The sequence below is a fragment of the Neltuma alba genome, unplaced genomic scaffold, assembly GCF_004799145.2.
Source record: "Neltuma alba isolate B1F8T4 unplaced genomic scaffold, ASM479914v2 tig00012002_pilon, whole genome shotgun sequence".
NCBI lineage: Eukaryota > Viridiplantae > Streptophyta > Magnoliopsida > Fabales > Fabaceae > Neltuma > Neltuma alba.
In genome coordinates, this window is record NW_021636574.1 from 14,913 (window position 1) to 35,500 (window position 20,588).

The 20,588-nt window shown below is 33.1% G+C and overlaps 1 protein-coding gene across 1 annotated transcript in view; it reads right to left on the reverse strand.

The window, feature by feature from the left end:
• Positions 1-12,065: 12,065 nt before the first annotated feature.
• The window catches only part of LOC114720871 (uncharacterized), a 42,527-nt gene continuing 34,004 nt past the window's right edge, over positions 12,066-20,588 (reverse strand). Inside the window, exon 2 of the mRNA XM_028906593.1 lies at positions 12,066-12,111. The gene's annotated coding sequence lies outside the window, so the exon portion shown is untranslated. The remainder of the gene's footprint in view (positions 12,112-20,588) is intronic.

Sequence of the window (20,588 nt, forward strand, 5' to 3'; positions counted from 1 at the left end):
AAGTTATTAAGTATAGTTGACTAATTTAAATATATTAAAAAATTTTACTAAGTTAGTTATTTGTAAAAAAATATGTGTTGTCTTCCTTAAAATATCATTTACTAATTGTATATATTAACTAGAACTATCATTTGATGAAATCTTTAATATGACGAATTAAGATAATGACTATTTTAAAAAATAGATAAATATTAGTGATACAGTATATTAAAATTTAATATTTAAGATCAAATTAAATATCAAATTAATTTTTATATTAAACATAGGAACTAGCATATGTATTTTTTCAATTGAAAAAATAAATTGGCTATTTTTAGTGGAAAGCTTTTTGATGGCCCTTGCCTCCCCTTTCATTGTTGCCTTTGGGTTCCAAAGTCAAACCAAGCCGTCCCGTCTCAGTTTTGTCTTTTGTGAATTGTCGAGTGCTTCATCGAATATTCTGTAGCAGCATTCAGCTGGGCCTTCCGGAAACAAGAGAGTCTCCATGTGCTGCCGCCCTTTCGCTTTTGTAAAAAATGACTCCCTAGACCATAGGCTCAGCTCGCCGACCCCTCAAAAAATAATGAGTTCGGTTGATGAAAATAATACTCATTTTATAACGGATCTTTTAAATTTATAACCATCAAAATTGAATCCGCAGCAGGCTAACCAGTCAAAGAGCCAGCCCTTTTTATTATTTTTTATTTTTTTATTGTTTTCTCTTTTCAAATATAATTATGTTTACCCATTAGCCTTTTGTTTCATTCTCACTATTTAAAATTACTATAATAAATATATTTTCATGCTGTATTATGAATTTTATTTGTAGTAGAGTTACTTGAGCAAAAAAAAAGTGGTTCTACTTCTCAAACTCAACCAAATAATTTCACATCTTTATACTATGCTTTAAATCCTATCAATATTGAATGGTGGCTGATAATTGAACACTTGATAGTGATTTGTAACATGTTATTTGTGTTATTGTTTATTTGGATTCATTATATTTTAATTTGGGATGTATGTTTAATCATTTAGGATGATATATCATGTGTGTTTAATATTTTGGGATGTTTGAAATTTTAGATTAAATGTTTTATTTATGATAACTTCTATTTGGATGTTTTATTTTAGATATTTAGAAATTGTAATAGATTTTATTAAAAGAAAACAAAATATAAAAAAATTTAAGAAAAAAAAGTGGCAGCTCCTATCAGGGTTGATAAAATACCAGCTTAAGAGAAGTCAGTTTTTTTAGAATTGGCCTTGAACCTGTCACGGACCAACCCATAAATGACAGGTTAGCCATGTTACCTGCTCTACACTGTGGTTCGGAGGGTTCACTTTCGGTGTATCATCATTTGGGCATTTGTGTCTTTTTATTGGGGAAAAAAAGAAAGCCTTAAAGTTTAAATTCATGAAAAGGCAAAAGCAAATCGGTTGACGAGACAATAGTTTAAGGTTTTTTAACTGAGATCAATATGACATCGGCCCAATCATTTAAAACAGTACAATTTAGTAAAAAATATATATAAAAAAATATTTATATATAACTTTGAAAAAAATATATAAACCATAAACCATAGATAATCCAACAAAAAAATTTAATAAAGCATAAATATGATTGACTTCTATTTTTTTTCAAACTCCAATGTCGTTTTAAATTAAATAATAGAAGTATATATATAATCTTCTAGGTTAATCGACCCAAAATTTTTAACTATACTGGCCAAACAATTGGTTTGTTGATTTATTGGCGTAATTTGCCAAAGCAAGTTGGGCCAGGCAAAACCGTAAAAGCAATTAGAAATAAGTAGTGAGAATTTTTTTTTAAAAAAAAAAGGTAGTATGAATAAAAAAAGAAATAAAAGATTAGTCTCTTACTGTTCAGATGGGAAGATACTCTGGCCAACCGAAAAAAAATAGCGAGAATAAAAAAAGTACCTTAACTCTTACGAAACTTGCCTCTTGTTTGGGTTTTGGCTATAATGATTTTCATCCCAATGATAGAATTTATCTTAATGGAATAAAAATTAATAATATACACAGCATTGAACCACTTTTATTATGTACTCCCTCATGTATCATATAAAGGGGATGTTTGGTAATATGAAACTTTTTTATAAAGCGAGGTAAACTCCTTCACATATTTTTTTCGTATACCGTAAAAGCACTTTTAAAATCATGATTTGGTTTCTATCCAAACACCCCTAAAGTGTTTGGAATATTTTCATACATCTTAAAAAAATTTATCATGCTATTAAATTTGTTTGAAAAAATCTACACCTTTATTAATAAAGGAAATATAATTTATGGAAGTGGGTTTTTAAGGGGAATAACTACCATAGATTTGTAGTTTGTACCACACTTTGAGATTCTCTCTCCATCACAAGCAAGAAAATTAATGAACTATTACTCACTTTTCAACTATCAAACATGTTCTTGCGGTCAACAGGCAAGTCATCCCTGGCTTTAAGGGTTATTGTCATTTTATTGTCGTTCTGTGTTTTCTCCCGTTGCCGTGTTGTTTCATTTGTCCTGCGTCCTCACACGGCTTTGGGGGCAAAAAATTAGGATAGGATGGCCTACAACTCTTAAAAATTTTTTATTCATTTTTTGAAAAAAGTTATTTACTGGTGAAAACGAGTGCACAAGCAAAAGCCATCAATAACAAACTTGAATTCGATCCTCTCCTGTTCTGGAAAATTATACATATACCCTTCCGGTTTTTAATATAAAATCTATTTAATTAATTTAATTAGATTAATGAAGTTAGGTAAGTTAGTTAAGAATAAAAACTATAACATGTTTTTCCTAAACACCATAATTATTTTCCTTAATATTATCCCTCTCTCTTCTACTTGATTATGATTGAGAGAGTATCAATAAGAATAATTTAGAAAAAATTGATAAATATAAGAAATAGAGTTTATACTACCTCCGATTCTTAATATAAGAGGTAATTGACTAATTTGAGTATATTAATGAAGTTTGTTGAGTTAGTTATTTGTAATAATTAGGTGTTGTCTTTCCTAAAATACCCTTGCTAATCATATATCAGCTAAGACTATCATTTGATTGAACTTTTAACATGTATAACTATTAGAAGAACTACTTTGAAAAAAATAGATAAATACGCACTACAAAAAAATGCAATTAGTAATGGAATCGAATTAGCGACGGAATTGAAATTTTGTAGCTAATTAGCCACAGATTAGCAACGGAATTTTCCGTCACTAATTACCAACAGAAATTTTCAGTTGCTAATCCGTCGCTAACCCAATTTTTGAAATAAAATAAAATAAAATGCTACATGGTGTCTCTACCAGTCACCATGTCATCACTGGCGACGACCACTGACCAACTCCATGTGTCCATGCCACCTCAATGACTATCGTCACATGTCACTGTCATCTCACCTTTACTTGCTACGTGTACTGCCAACCTCACATGTCACTTTGTGATGCCACATGTCACCGCCATGTGTCGCCACCACATAATTCTTCCTCAAAGTACTTTTCTATGGCTCGAACCTGGGACCTCATCTGTGTGTTATGCGATCTTACCAATTAAGCTGCAATGAACCTATTGACTTATTATGCAAAATTAAATATATATATATGTATATAATATTCTTTTACACAAACAATATTATATACATATATATTATTAAAAACTAAAAATAAACTATATGATAATTTTAATCATAACTATTTTAAAGACAAACCAATTTCTAAATATTTGTTTTACTATTTATGTTATAATGTTTTATTTTAAAAAAAATATTTTTAATATAATTTTAATTTCTAATTACACTAATTTTGAATTTTAAGTCGTAAATAATTTTTTAATAAATATTTTTTAAAAATTTATTTTTTAATTGACATTGATAAGATGTCCAATTTAATTATATATATATTATATTATCTATAATATATATTATATACATTATATTACATTATATATATGTTTTATATCATGATTAAATTTTGTTGTTTAATATTGAAATTCAAAATTCACTTCAATATTAGTTTGTGTTCATATAAATTCATTTTTTGGTTTTGAATTTCTATTATATATTATATCTTTCAATATATTGTACGTATGATAAAATTATTTTTTTCTTATATTAGTTTGTATAAAAAAGTTATTAATATTCTTATTATATTTTTTAATTATTATTAATAATAAAGAGGAATTGATTTTAACGAAATATAAACAATTTTTCTAAGAAATTATCTTCCTATTCTCAGTATATACCTTATGATGACATAAATGATGATGATACCTTTATTAACACTAATTTCACAAATATATCAATTTATTTTACAATTAAAAATATATTTAAATCATTATATTCTTAATTATGTTATTATATAAATTGTTGTAAGATTACAATAGAAAATAAAGAAATTTAAAATTAGTGACTAATTAGTAACGGAATTGCGACGGAATAGAATTAGTGACAAAATTAGTGATGAAAACTTTTGTGACAAATAATTTAGTGACGGAAATTTTTGACGGAAAAAATATTAGCAACGAAAAAATTCCGTCACTAAATTTAGCGATTGAATTTCCGTCGATAATTCGTCAGAAATTAGTGTCGGAATAATTTTCTGTCAAGAATGAATTTTTTTTTTAATGATGAGAGATAAAGTTAATTGAGATCTTATATTTAGGACCAAATTGAAAGTCAAACTAGCTCTTATATTAAGGATGTGGGATAGTATTTAAAACCAAGATCAATTCAACAATTAGATCTTATATTAACAACCAGAGGAGTAAATATATAAACACACACACAATCAAGAACAAAGTGATTGAAGTACTTTGAATAGCTGCGCGATCAAGTTATGTCTCCCTATTGTTGAAGAATGAATTTGATTCAGATTCAGATAACCATCTACGCCTAAGCTTTCAAGGTCTGGGGTTAAAGTGCTGTGGGATGTTTGGACTGACTGACTTAGAACAATCTTCTTTAAATTTGGAAATTGCTGAAAGAAAAGAGCATTGTCAAGTAAATTAGATTGCCAAACATTTTAATCTTTGAATTTCGCCAATGACAGAAAAATAAGAGATTTATATATGACGGAAATAGATGCCTTTTTTTGTATGAAAAGACAATTTTATTCACCATGAGTAAAACGATTATATGAAAAAAAAAAAAAAAAAAAAACCGGTCAGTCGCATTCAGTCAATTTGAGCAAATATCAACTGAACTGAAAAGAGAAGGCTAGCCGAGAATATAACAAACAAATCAATAACCAACAAATCCAAAAACTAAGGCAAAAAAACAAGTGCAGCAATGACTTCATAATGCAAAGTCAGCCAGAGAGAATCAAACCAAAGTACGAGTTACAACTCACACCAATTAAGATACCACAATCCATGACACTTAGAAAGTCCCAAAGGCTATAAGCATCCCTTGTGCTGAGCAGAAGCCATCAAATAACGCCACTAACAGCCAGAGTTCAGGCATGGGTATCCTATAGAGTATTGAAAAAGTCCCTGGTCAGATGTACTAGAGAATACTACTTTCAGTCCTAATTATAAAATCCAGTTGACTAATTTGAGGAGATTAAGGAAAGAAGTTAAGTTGGTTATTTGTAATAAATAGGTGTTGTCTTTCCTAAAATATCCTTACTAATAAACTATATTAGCTAGGACTACAATTATTATAAGGACTATCTTAGAAAAAATGTATAAATATGAGAGACAAAGTGGATTGGGGTCTTATATTTAGGATCAAAATAAAATTCAAACAAAATCTTATATTAAGGATCAGAGTTAGTAATATTTTGGCATGAAAGCTGAAACAGAGACGTGCCTATGGACATGCAGCAAAGCTAAAACAGGGGCTTAAATATAATCCAGCGAGGAACAAGAAAAAAGATAACTAATTATTATCGTTAAACATAGAAAACAAAGCACTTTGGTTTCCATTCCAAAGTTGTCAAAGATATCTGTGGCATTCTAACATGCACAAGATTCTTTACGCACAAGAAAGAGAATCCAAATTAATACTTTCCAAAAAAACGAAACCTCACTTTTGTTTGAAGGCTTCTTCCTACTTGGATTGTGCAATTTGAGGAACTTTAAATTATTATTGTTTACATAATTTTAATTTATTGATTTTATGAACTTTTATTTATAGAAATGTACGAGTATTAAATAAGTATTAAATAAAAGAAAAAATATTTTACAAAGTCCATAAATTTCTATAAATTAAAGTTAATCGGGTTTTACATTCGAAAAATGAATACCCATAACAAATTAAACTATGAGACCTCTTCCAAATTTTTGGTTACGCAGTTAAGATATCAAAGGACAAAATATCAGTCCCAAAAACAAAGGGCGGTAGAGATAATGCATCCATGGCCATAGCTCTAAGCCAATCAGGGGAATGACAATGGAGCAGTTACTACAAAGCCATACAAATTTTATTTTATAAAGTTATGAGGAGGCCCTCCGTGATTTACATATAAAAAGAAAAAAAGAAAAATTAATATTTCATAAAAACATAATATTAATATACAATTAAAAATAAATGAGACTGCTTTAAATAATAATTTTTTGACCTGAGAAGTTTAAATAATACTCTCCCGGTCCTTCATATATGACCTAATGGTTAAGTTGATTGTAGTCCTAAATATAATATCTATTTTTTATATTTATTAATTTTTTTAAATTATCCCTGGTAATACTCCCTGTCTCCCTCAACCATAATCAAGTAGGAAAGGGAGTGAGGATATTAAGAAAGATGATTATGATAAAAAAAAATCATATTTTTTATGATTAACTAACTCACATAACTTTCTTAATCTAATCAAATTAGTTAAATAGGTCTTATACTAATAAGGAATAACTAATATCTCTCGATCTATGCAAACAGAACAAAGAAGGCATTATCAGAAAAATTATTTGACCTGTAATAATAGGATTCACTGCTGAACCAAAAATAATGAGCATGTTGTGGCGTCATCTCCAAGTATAAAAGGCCGAGAAAGAATGATCACGTGAAACGAATATTGGAGAGAGTTTTACGCCTAACAGAGGCTGAATCCTCTATCACCCCTCACCGTCACAACAAGTCTAAAGTCATAAGGGCCGAAACCAATCACTAACCACTTGTGCACAATCACTAACCCTGAACTTGTCCCTTTAACATATAAGTATTTCTTATGAATAAATCGAAATCCTTTTCGATGACAGTTAAAGAATGAATTTGGCCCAAATTCACACAACCATCAAGATACATATGTTCAAGTTTAGGGGTATGACACGGATCCGAGATTGCCCTGAGATGTTTTGAATCCAACAGATTGATGTGCTTTAGATTTGGAAAATGCAGAAAAAACCAAGTGTTAAATAAATAAGATAGACACACTTATGTTCAATTTAATCAAGAATTTTTCTCATGCATGAAGATTAGAAGAAGAATTGGATTTCAGCAAATAGTACAACTATTGTTTAAACCATCAATTTAAAGGTAGTAAAGCAGACATTTGCATTGTGAATTATTGGGTGGGTCAATGTTTGATGCGGCATTTTAGAATCAAACTAAGTAAAATTGTGACATATGAAAAAAGATATATACCTAATTTCCATCTCAAAGCTCTTGGATATAACTCTCAGACAACTCAAGTTTAATAAGATTCTCAGCACAAAATTATAACTGCAGTAGGACTAAGTCAGAAAATTCTAAGTTTTAATGCCCCAAACTCAATGTTGGCCACCATTCTACAATTCTAGGTGGTACTTGGAAATATTGTGTTGTGCTAGGGCCTACTTCTTGGAGGAGACTGAGCTAAGAGTTGGATCTTTGAATAAATTTGGGTTTCTTTCTTTGGTTTTTTCTCTCTATCTTGCTTTCTCTACTCTTGTTCCATTTTGTACTGTTGTCTATATATATTCTCATGGATTTTCTGAGTATTTGTGGCTAAACACTTTGATTCTAAGATTATTTTAAACTCTCGTACTCATTTCCTCTTTATATTTGTGATCAATCACCTCTAAGCTTAATGCTTCTTGTTGATTGGCCACCAATGAAATTGTTGGGTTCACTTGATTAATGTTTGAGAGGACTAGGTTGAGTGTAGAATTTAGGTAAAATTGTGTGAGAACTTGAAGTTTGCAAGTTGAATGGATGGTTTTGTTAATGAGATAGAGATATATTCATTAACCTCACATAGTCATATAAGATTTGCAATGAAAATTGGGGTTTAATTAATAAATTGAGAGACTAATCAATTAATTGAATTAAACACCTATTTGGAGACTTGAGAGAACACTTGTAAGTAATTTAGTGTCCTTGGCTAGGATAATCTATAATTAAGAAGTAAATGTAATGAGGATTTATTTGAGCACTTTTGAAACACAAATGGAATAAATAATCGTAAGACCCATTTTGTCTTTGGAGTTGAAGAATCACTTTTTCTTTTTCTTTTTTTTAAATTAATTTCTGATTTTGAAAATAGTTTTCCTTCACGTTCGATATATTTGTGTAACTCAAATTAGACAAAAGTGTGATAATCAATACTTGACCGTATTTTGTAACCACATTCTCGTGAGAATAATATTTTATTCATCACTTTATTACTTGTCACGACCCTCACACTTGTGGTGTGAACACTTACATGCACCCTTTTATACTCTTATCCATAATATAAAACTCAATTGGGGAGAAATTTAAAAAAAATTATTTAATTATTTAATTATAGCATATGTTACATAATCTATTTAAAATACTTGAATAAATTATTAGATTATATATCAAATTTTTTTGAAGAAAAACAATAAATATAAACATTTTAAAGTAATTGAGTAACTACCTTAATTTTTCTAAATTAGTCAATTAAATGTTATATTAAGGGCAAGAGGTGGTGGTTCATATAATCGCTACTTTCTTAGGGAAAAATTAGTGTATAGAAAACCCCCGGCATATATAACATTTTTAAAAATTTCTTTTTATGTTCAAATTTCATAATTTGTACCTTTTTGCAATATTAAATTTTTATCATGAAAACACGTGAGTATGCATGTGCAGTGTGTGCGTATACATACAATCCCTTTTGTACTAATATTTCCGGTTTTAATATAACACCTCGTTTGATTTTTATTTTGATTCTAAATATAAAACTCCAATTTATTTTATCTTTTATATTTATGTATTCTTTTTCTAAAACAGTCCTTCTAATAATGATAGATCTAGCCAATACATTTGATTAGTAAGAATATTTTAAGAAAGACAGCACCTATTTATTACAAATAATTAACTTAATTTATGTCCTTAATATACTTAAATTAGTTTATTAGCTCTTATATTTAAGACCGGAAGTAGTATATCAATTATCAATTAATATAAAAAATGTCAACCTTGGTGGATAATTTAATAATTTATCGAAGATCGTTCATGCGCTTAATTTAAAAATGTCTTATATCATACTAATCATATTCTATCTCAAAATTTAAGAAGACGAATATTTGAAACTTTAAGATTAATTAAAAAATCACACGGAATAGAAAGACTTTGCTCCAACCAACTTTCGTCAAATAAAGGCTTCTTTTTTCAAAAAAAAAAAAAGTCTAATTAGGCAAATATTGAAACTTACCCCGAAAATTTTAATGAATAAACAAATAACTTTTAAGAGAATACCCCACAATGAAATGAAATATTAAGAGAATATATGAGCATGGAAAAGCTTTTTCATGAAAATGGATTTTACTTTTTGAAACTCCATACCCTCCTTCTTATTCCTATACCACGCGTGCCATTGAACTCACAAGGGAACAAGTCAAGTCGTGCCTCGCGGTGCATTGCCGTGCTGCTCCATGTACCACCGCTTTTGCTTTTGGCAAAAATTACACTTTGGCCGCCCCATTTATCTCTGTATCATAATATGGGTAAAACTACGCTCTCAAATATCCGTGCATCGTAAAAAACTTGCTTGTTTAGATTTTTCTCTCCCTCTCTGTCATTTTTTTTTTGTAATACAGAACCCAAGTCGATTTTAGGCCGTGGCCCATAATAATAATGTAGTCTATAATATTTGAATGTTTTCAATTACGTCCTTAAAATTAGAAAACAACATAAAAGTATGTGTGGATTAATTTTTTTAAAGTAATTTTATACTATATAAGATAATCATGTGAGAAAAACTTTAGTTGGTAAAACATAAAAGAATTTTTTTTTAAAATTGCTTCTCAGATTTTCTAAACAATTCTTAAAGCTGGGTTCTTGTTTGAATTTTTATTTGTAATTATTTTCATCTCAGCAATAAAATCTATTCTAACAGTATAAAAATCAATATATAATTAAACGCATAGCATTCCCCACTGTCATAATGTACTCCCTCACATGTCATATCCTTATTATAACTTGTTTTTGACAATGACATACATCTTAAAAAGGTTTATTACATAATTAAATTTATTATAATATGGATAAGATGGGAGTATAGTCTTCTAGTTTGTACTTGTATGTACATTCTAATAATTTAATTTAACTTATTATGTGCATAGAACCCCAGTTATAAAGTACATTTTCTTAATTAAGCATTAAAGTCACATGAAATTAAATAAATAGAGAGATTTAAATCTTAGATCATTCGGACATAAGATGGATTTTTTTTTTAAAATTCTGATATTGTGAAATTTATAACACAATATAATAATCGTTTATTATAGATGCATGATACAATATAATAATCGTTTATTATAAAGTACATTGTCTGTGCACGTTGTCGAAAGGATTTTTATTTTTATTTTTATTTTTTGGGATGTGATATAACTTCTGTTATGTTGCATACATGCTTGAGTTGTGTTCCCAAAAAACATGAGTTTGCTTTCTTTTCTAAAAGGTTCAGAAAGGTCACCAAAACATTTAGACATTTCTAAGAATTTGGGTGACAATTTTGATGAAGAGTGGTCACAGATTTCTCATAATATAATGTCATACGTTTGGAAAACAGATAATAATATCAGGTGTTGTGCAGTAACTTTTGTCATAATATAATTGTACTCATTTGACCAACGTTATCTTGTTTACGGAGAAATATTTTGTGTTCCTCCTCAGATCAGGCAACAATTTAGTGTAGTGGTGAGGATTGGTAATTTTATTTATCTGTTTATTTATTTATTTTTAGTTTCAAATCTTCTATTTTATGTTTCTCCTCATCAGAATTGGTTTGCTGGAGTATTTTTTTTTTTTAAAGAAGAGAGAAGAAAAATGTGCTACCAACATAGCAGACATTTGTGTCACTTTGCCACGTGCCATGGCATAGACATGCATGTATGGTTCATAGAAAAAATTTTAACTCAGGGTCAATTGAAACATTGTGCTTAATTATAATTTAGTCATATTGTAGTTTAGCAATACAAGACAATCTTGCTATCTTAAATTTCTTCTTATCATCATATATGCAAGGCACACGAAGCCCAGAGATATAAATAAGGAGCTTAATTAGTAGAGTTATATAGGAAAAGGTGTTTTACGGTGGGAAGAAGAGGAAGTTGAGGGAGAAGCAAAAAGGGAAGGCAAGACAAGTGATATTTGATAAACATAAGAAAAATTAACTGAAATCTTTCAACTATACTCCTTCCTATTTTTTAAGAAAATCGAACTTATTAAATTTTTTCCGCTCTCCCATTGAAGACGAAAAGTTGATGAATAAGGACATGTGGTTTTTGCTGTAAAAACAAAATAATGATGTTTCATGAAGTGAACGAATTACTGTAATAAAACATGAGTCATGGTAATACTTTTTTTTTATAGTTTAATTTAGAAAAATCTATTTCATTGAGATTAATAATTTCTATTTTCTAAAGTTATGAGGAAGCGCTCTGTGAATCACACTTCAAAAAAATAAATATATCTTTGATGTGACATAATTTTAAGAGAAAATTACCCCTAGATCTCAAGTGCGGAAAGCAAGTATATATAGATTTTTTTAAATTCCTTTTAGTACTAATAAATTGCAAGAAATTTAAGAGTAATTTGAAAGACAATATAAAATGACCACATCAGTGCCCATTAACCGCGCTAATCAACTTGGAATGGTTGGTCGGTCAAACAAATATATTTTATTTTAATGTAGCTTACAATTTAAATACTATTAACATTTTAACATTTACAAGCTGAGTTAATTCACAGGTAATTATTCTACTTTAATATAATAAAAATGCTTAGTAAGGAAATTGTTTGAAACGTTAGTTATTATACTCACATCACATGGAGAATAACACACACACATCAGATGCAGTTATTGTGAAGCCAAAATAAGATTAACAATTTTTATGTTATAAAGTTGTGAGGGGGCCCTCCGTGAATTACATATGGAAAAAATGGAAAATTAATATTTCATAAAAAAAACATAATATTAATATGCAATTAAAAAATAAATGAGACTGATCTAAATAATAATTTTGTGACTTGAGAAATTTAAATGATAATTAATATAATCTATAGCGCTCCACAAATCTAACGAGTCAAGATTATCTAAATAATTAATAGACCCGCATTCACTGGTGAAGCAAAGAAAACGAGGATGTTGTGGCGTGCTCTCCAAGTAGCTATAAGAGGCTGTGAAAGAATGATGAGGCACAGGGGATATTGAGAAAGAGAGTTGTACAGCCAAGTGAGGCCTAATCCTCCTTCTGCGGTCTTCATTAAGTGATTTGAGGAATATTGAAGCTTGAGGGATGCTGCTGCAATGTGCATTATTAATAATATCACTCTTTTAATGTTACTCTCCTCAATGACCAGCGAGGGATGCTGTTGGGAATAAGTGTTGTTAATAATGTATCGTCCCTCTTACTATCATCCTCATCAGCCTCTTCTTGTTCATCGACTTGATCACCTTTACCACTCATTTTTCTTTCATCCTCACTAATCATTTCTCTGTCATCCTCATCCTTTCGCCTCCATCACCACACACCCTCACAACAAGACCAAAGTAATTTTCTTTGTAACAATGACTAACATGATAGGTATGATGTTGCTTGAAATCATGCCCAAACTCAATTGGACTAACAATTCAACTGTCCTCACAAATGGCAATAATGTTGCCAAACTTTGTATTCTTGTTCTCATGAATTTTGTCATCTCTCCCAATGACACTATCACATGTAGGGCTGCTCATGGGCGAGACGGGGACACCCCCATCCCAAATCCCATCCTGAAAAAAGGATGGGACACAATTTCTATCCTATGTCTCATCCCGTCTCGGTCTCGATTGGGACGGGAATGGAATCGCGATGGGACCGAGACGTGCCACCAAGACCCCACTTGTTAAAATTTTTTTAAAAAAAAACACTTAAGCCGAAGGGAAAAGGAGAAAGTGGGAAGTAGTAAAAAAATCTCAATTTGACAATCAAATGAGGCATACTGTAAAAAAAGCAACATTAAAATTGAATAAAGGAACCCAAATCACTAATGGATCCCATTGCCACTTAAAGGAAGGCAAAAAATAATAATAATAAAGGACCAATTTTTTTTTTTTCAACTCAAGCATAACAGACTAACAAAACACCAGTCCTGACAAGCTAATTGTTTCAGTGAGTAATTGAGCATATGGGTGTCCTGCCCCTTTTGATCTTTCCACTTGCTTGAATCAACACGAAACCCATAGTGACTTTTTTTTTCCCCTTCTCCACTCATCCCCAGACATGAAGAAGAGAGCTGCCATATAAGGAAAGGAGGAGAAATGAAGGAGAAACATGGAGAGATGAGCGTCAAGCAAAGAGACCCAAATGACTAGGGAGTGAGTATTGGGGATGGCAAGCACTGGGAAAGATGAAGAAACTTACATTACTAAGTGGGATGACTGGATTTGGAAATGGGGAGTGTGGTGGATGGCGATTTGTAATGGGAGACAGACACAAATCGCAAGGCAAAACTAGAGTTGATTGTCAACATTGAGCAAGATAAGCCACTGGTTGACATCGTCATGCTTAGATGCTAGGGAGAAATCACTACTAGAAAAAAGACCTTTAACGTCGCAAACTAACGGCGGTTCAGCAGAAAAACGAAGTGGAAAAAAACGCGGTGGCATTTTTGTAAATAAGTAGAAGGGGTAATGAATTTCCACGGCGGTTTTATTGAAAACCGCCGTGGAAAGTGTGTTCTTCTACCCCCTTTCGGCCGCTCGACTCCTCACTTTCTTTCTCATTTCTTCAGTGCGCCGTGGTCCCCCTCTGCCCACCACCGTAAAACTGCCATTACCGGCCATTCCCGCCTCTAGCCCACCGTTTTAAACTCCTCCATTGAGCCCTTGAGCCTTGCCGCCGTGCGCCGCTTTCCGCCGTGGTCGACTGCGCCTCCATTTCCGTCGGTTCTTGCTCAGCCGTGGTCCACCACTGAAAACCGGTCGTACCCTCCACTATCTAACCGAAGATCGGTCCGTTGCCGCCATCCGCCGCCGCTCACTTCGCGTTTGAAGCTTCTCTGCTCTGTGAGTATCCTCTTCTTTCATTCTTTTCAATTTTTCTTGGTTTGTTGAATGTTTTAGCCATGAAAATCTGTTATATATGAAATGGGTTGTTAGTTTTACATTGTGGTTAGCTTCTATTGTTCATTTTGCATTTTTATGTGGTTGAACCGTTGATTGGTGTTAATTGGTAGGCATTAGATGTGAGAAAACCTTAATTCCTTTTTACATACTGTATTAGAAATATGTTAAAATGTTTGGAGTTGATTAATTGTGAAGTTTTTAAATTTTTTTATAATTTTTTGATATTTATTTCGAATTTTTGATAATTTTTTGTAATAAATATAAGAATTTAGTGATAAATAATCTGTTAGTTATTTTGTGTTTTTTTCCTTCGTTATGAATTTTGATTGATAGTAAAGTATTGTTTAAATAATCTGTAGAACAATGGATCGTAGTTGGATGAAAGCTAGGAGAATTAGCAAGGAATATGAGGATGGGGTTGAAAAGTTTCTTGAGTTTGCTCAGAGAAATGCCCCTAGTAAAGGAGATGGATTGTACTATTGTCCTTGTGTCAAATGTTTAAACAATAGTCGACAGTATTTCTGAGATAAAAGAGCATCTTATCTGTGATGGGATAAATTTGAGGTATACAAATTGGATATGGCATGGAGAAATTAGAAAGACTACACTGTCTGCAAATGAGAAGGTTGTGAATGAAGACTTTGGTGATAGAATTTCGGATATGTTTCGTGATATAAGGTCTGAATCCTCTACACAGTTTTCTTCCACCTTTGAAACTTTGTGTAGTGATGCAGAGACACCTTTATACCCGGGGTGCAAAGATGATTACACAAGATTGACAACCGTATTGAAACTGATGAATTTGAAGGCAAGAAATGGTTGGACCGATGCTAGTTTTACGGAATTGCTTGAATTGCTGAGTGATATTCTTCCCAAAGGGAATTCACTTCCGAAACGAATGTATGAGGCAAAAAAGATTTTGTGTCCGATGGGTTTGGAATATGAGAAGATACATGCGTGTCCTAATGACTGCATATTATTCAGAAATGATTATGAAGAGTTGAATAAGTGCCCTAAATGTGGGACTTCAAGATACAAAATGAAGAAAGATGATGGTGATTATAATGAGATGACCAAAGGTTCTCCTTTAAAGGTTCTGTGGTATCTTCCAATAATACCACGATTTAAGCGTCTATTTGCTAATGCCACAGATGCAAAGAACTTGAGATGGCATTTTGATGAGAAAATATGTGATGGAAAGCTTCGTCACCCAGCAGATTCTCTCAATGGAAAACAATAGATCAAAAATTTCCTCAATTTGGTGGCGAGCCAAGAAACCTTCGGCTAGGGCTTTGTACGGATGGAATTAACCCATATGGTAATCTTAGTAGCACACACAGTGCTTGGCCAGTGCTCCTCGTAATTTACAACTTGCCTCCTTGGTTATGTATGAAAAGAAAGTATATCATGCTATCTTTGATGATCTCGGGGCCAAAACAACGGGAAACGATATTGATGTGTATTTGGCACCTTTGATTGAGGATCTGAAGAAATTATGGGAGGAAGGTGTTGATGTGTTTGATGCATATAAACAAGAGACCTTCAATTTACGTGCCATGATCTTCACCACGATAAATGACTTTCCAGCATATGGAAATTTGTCTGGATACAGTGTTAAGGGGCATAAAGCATGCCCGATATGTGAAGAAGGCACCCACTATATGCAACTTAAACATGGCAGGAAGACAGTATATCTTGGTCACAGAAGGTTTCTTAGTCGGTATCACCCTTACCGTAGATTGAAAAAGGCATTTAATGGCTCACAAGAATATGAAATGGCTCCAAGACCATTAACTGGAGAAGAAGTTTATCAGCGGGTGGAGGGAATTAATGTGGTCTTCGGTAAGAAGAAGAAGAAGAAGACTGCCAGTGAGAGAAATATATGGAAAAAAAGATCTGTCTTTTTTGATCTTCCATATTGGCGAAGTCTTGATGTGAGGCATAGTCTAGACGTGATGCATGTGGAGAAGAATGTATGTGAGAGTCTTGTTGGTACACTTTTGCATATAAGTGGAAAGACTAAAGATGGAATCAATACAAGACGAGACTTAGTCGAAATTGGAATAAGAAATGTTCTTCACCCACAAGAAAGAGATGGTAAGAGGGCTTATTTACATCCAGCTGCGCACACATTATCAAAAGAAGAGAAAAGAAGTTTCTGTGGTTTTGTCAATACTATTAAGGTGCCACAAGGTTATTCTTCTAATTTAAGCAAACTTGTTTCAATGCAAGATTTGAAGATAACGGGAATGAAGTCTCATGATTGTCATGTGTTGATGCAACAATTACTTCCACTTGCTATTCGAGGCATTATGAAAACCGATGTGAGAAATACTATTACAAGACTTTGTATGTTTTTTAGTGCCATTTGCAGCAAAGTCATTGATCCTGCTGAGTTGGATGAATTAGAAAATGAAGGTTATGTGATTCTCTCTCAATTGGAAATGCATTTTCCTCCATCATTTTTTGATATTATGGTCCACTTGATAGCTCATCTTGTGCGAGAGATAAGACTTTGTGGCCCTGTGTGTTTAAGATGGATGTACCCTTTTGAGAGATACATGAAAATCCTAAAAGGGTACTCTAAGAATCCTTATCGGCCTGAGGCATCAATTGTTGAGAGATATGTAGCTGAGGAGGCAGTTGAGTTTTGTAACGCATATCTTGACAGGGTAAAGGCAGTTGGTCTTCCTCAATCTCGACATGATCAAGGGAGAAGAAGCAAGGGAACACGGGGTGTCATAGTGAGGTCTATGTCAAGAGAAGTTGTAATGCAGGCACATCTATACATTTTAAACAACACGGATGAAGTTTTGCCGTACTTAAATGCTCACAAGAATATGCTGAGGAACTTGAATCCAAGAAAGAGTGACATGCAACTAGCTAATGAACATAATAAGTCATTTGCAGAGTGGTTCAAGCGAGAAGTGTTAAAAGATGGCAATCCTTCTGAGACAATACAGAGGCTAGCTGCAGGGCCTTCTTTTGAGGTTTTGTGTTGGGGTGGATATGATATAAATGGTTATTCTTTTTACACAAAAACCCAAGACGATAAGAGTACTATGCAGAATAGTGGGGTGATGGTAGTAGCGGAAGCCATGCATTTTGCTAGTTCTAAAGACAGAAACCCAATGTTGGCGGCAATGTCCTATTATGGAATAATAGAAGAGATATGGGAGGTTAGTTATACCAAGTTTAAAGTTCCCGTCTTCAAATGTAAGTGGGTTAATAGTAATGCTGTGCAAGTGGATGAAGAATTTGGATTTGTTTCGGTCGATCTTGAGAGGTTTGGATACGGAGACGAGCCATTTATTTTGGCAAGTCAAGCAAAACAAGTGTTCTTCGTTCCCGATCTAGCAAAAAAGAAATTGTCTATCGTGCTTCAAGGTAAAAGGCAAGGAGTTGGTGGAGATGATGGTGACTTAGAGCTTAATCTTGATGAAACCCCGCCTTTCACAGCTACTCGACCTAAAGCAGTTGAATTAGATTTGGTAGATGATGACTATGCTGTTAGAGATGATCATTGTGAAGGAATTTGGGAGGATAATCGTTGTAAGCCTCAAATGAATTTTTTGATATTTTTTTTGCTAAATATACTTAATAATATAGTGTTTTATATTAACTTGATATTTTTTATTCTTACATTTATTAATTCCTTATTCTTTAAACAGGAAATGGACGGATCCGGTCAACAGGGTTCTGGTGATGACAACTCTTTTACTAGCCGGAGAAAGGGTAGAGGGCCAACCCATATGAGGCATTTAGCTTTACGTGATGAGAGCACACAGCCTATGAGGATTACAGTGGAGTTTGATGATGATCTGAAGCCTATAGGAAAGGATGGGGCTCAATTTACTAGTTATGTGGGTTATCTCGCACGCAGTAAAATTAGCATTGACATTCCTAACTGGAAGAAGGTGGACAAAGATTTGAAGAAAAACCTTTGGGAGGATATATTGGTATATTGTGCATTGTTTTCTCTACTTGTTTCAATTATAGTTGTTTATTTACTTTATAACTCTATGCTATTATTGTATTGCATGCAGCTGACATTTGATATTCCTGCCACTAAACAAATGAGAGACCGTCTGTTGAAGCAAATTGATGAACGGTGGAGGGATTTTAAGTCCATGCTTACAACACATTATATTAATGGAAAAAGAAAGGGTGTGCATCCTAAGGAACGATACCAGTTTATTAGCGATGAGGCATGGGAGAATTTTGTGAAGCAACGTGAAGACCCCGCATTTCAGGTTTGGTTTCTTCAAACTTAATTTTAATCAGGTCATATTTTATTTACCTAAACTAATTTTGTCGATTTGGTTTCATTGTCATAGGCATTGAGTCAGAAGAACAAACAAATATCTGAGCAGAATGTATACCCACATACCATGTCTCGTGCAGGGTATGGTGGGTTGGAAAGAAGTATGATGGAGGAACCACTGAAGAATGCACAGATGGCTGCTGTTTCAGATCCTACTGGCTACATGCCATCCATTGAGCGTCCTTCTCGCCAAGAAAAATGGAAGGCGGCGAGGATTAAAAAGGGTCAATACATTACTCCACAGTCTGCTACTGTTACTGAGAGGATTGTAAGTAATATTTAAGAATTATGCTTCATTGATTGTTTTTTTCAATTATCTTAAATTGAATTTGTTGTTTTAATGATATAGGATACACTTGAGGAGCAACTATCTCAAGGTACATTCATCCCTCAAGGACGGATGGATATCTTGGCCACTGCTATTGGAAAGGCTGACCATCCCGGAAGAGTCCGAGGGGCCCCTAAAGGGATTGGTATTAAAGAATTTTTTGGCTCTGCTTCACGAAGAAGCACCAGATCATCCTCCGCTAACATGTTATCTAAAGAGGAGCTCGACCAACGACTACAAGAAGAAACAGAGAGAGTTCGAGCTGAACTAAGTCAACAACACATGGCAGAGATGCAAAAGATGCGTGATGAATTCGATGCCAAGTTTCAACAGACTTTGATGATGATGGGTACGAGCGGATTCCAGATGCCCCGAGTATCTGAACCTTCCCAGGTAATAATCACACATCTTTTTAAATCTTCTAAAGATTCATTTGATCCATTTAAACTTATTTAATGTTTCTTAACTAATTTCATATTATGTTTCAGGGTTCACCTGTGATAAAAAGCGGAAAGGGCAGTAATAATCAGACTGTGCCACTGACAGTGTCTGACCCTGACCCTAGCCCTGACCCTGTCGAAGACAATGGGATGCCGTGTTCTCTCTATGTGGATTATGAAAATTCACCTGTTCATGTTGCTAATGGTCGAGCATTCATGGGCACAACGATTCACGGCAACAAAATTCCGAGCAATCAAGCAAGGGTGACAGTGGAGAGGATTGTTCGTGGTCAGGGGGGTACACCAGTGCCTAATCCTACTGATGAGGTTCGACTCTTGGCCCAAGCTAAAGGACATTTCATTTTGTGGCCAAAGAGACTTATTACAAAGCCAATAGTGAAGAAGGCGGCAACAAAGAAGGCCACAACGAGCGCATCATCTGATCCTGTACTCTTGCCTCTTCCTAGTGATGTTGCGCTTATGTATTCCAGTTTGGAGGTTCTTCATTCCATGGTGCCAAACATGGATAAGCCTGTGACTTTCAAGATGCCGTTGGGGGTTGTGGGTTCAGATATAACATACGACTTCACCATTGACAAGAGGGACCTCGTTCAGTTCCTCAACTTTGAGGAGCTTGATATAGCCTTCATGCAGCTTGCTATTTTGTAAGTTACAATATCATTTTCTTATTACATATTATACTTCATGCATGTCCTAATGTTTTTTACTTGAACAACAGGCATTTTAATCAAATCTGTCGAAACGGAGGACTTGAAAGAACATATGGCTTTATGTGTCCTCAAAGGGTGCAGAAAGAATTTAATACTGTGGAAGCAAGGTCAATCTACATTATGACCGTAATGAGTCAGACCAAAAAGCAAATATATTTTGCACCTTACGTGGAAGGGTAAGTGTATTATTGTATTTGAGATATACAAGTTGTATGTGTCGGGTTATAATTAACATGGTTTGCCTTTTGCAGTTATCATTGGACTCTAATTGTTTGTGCC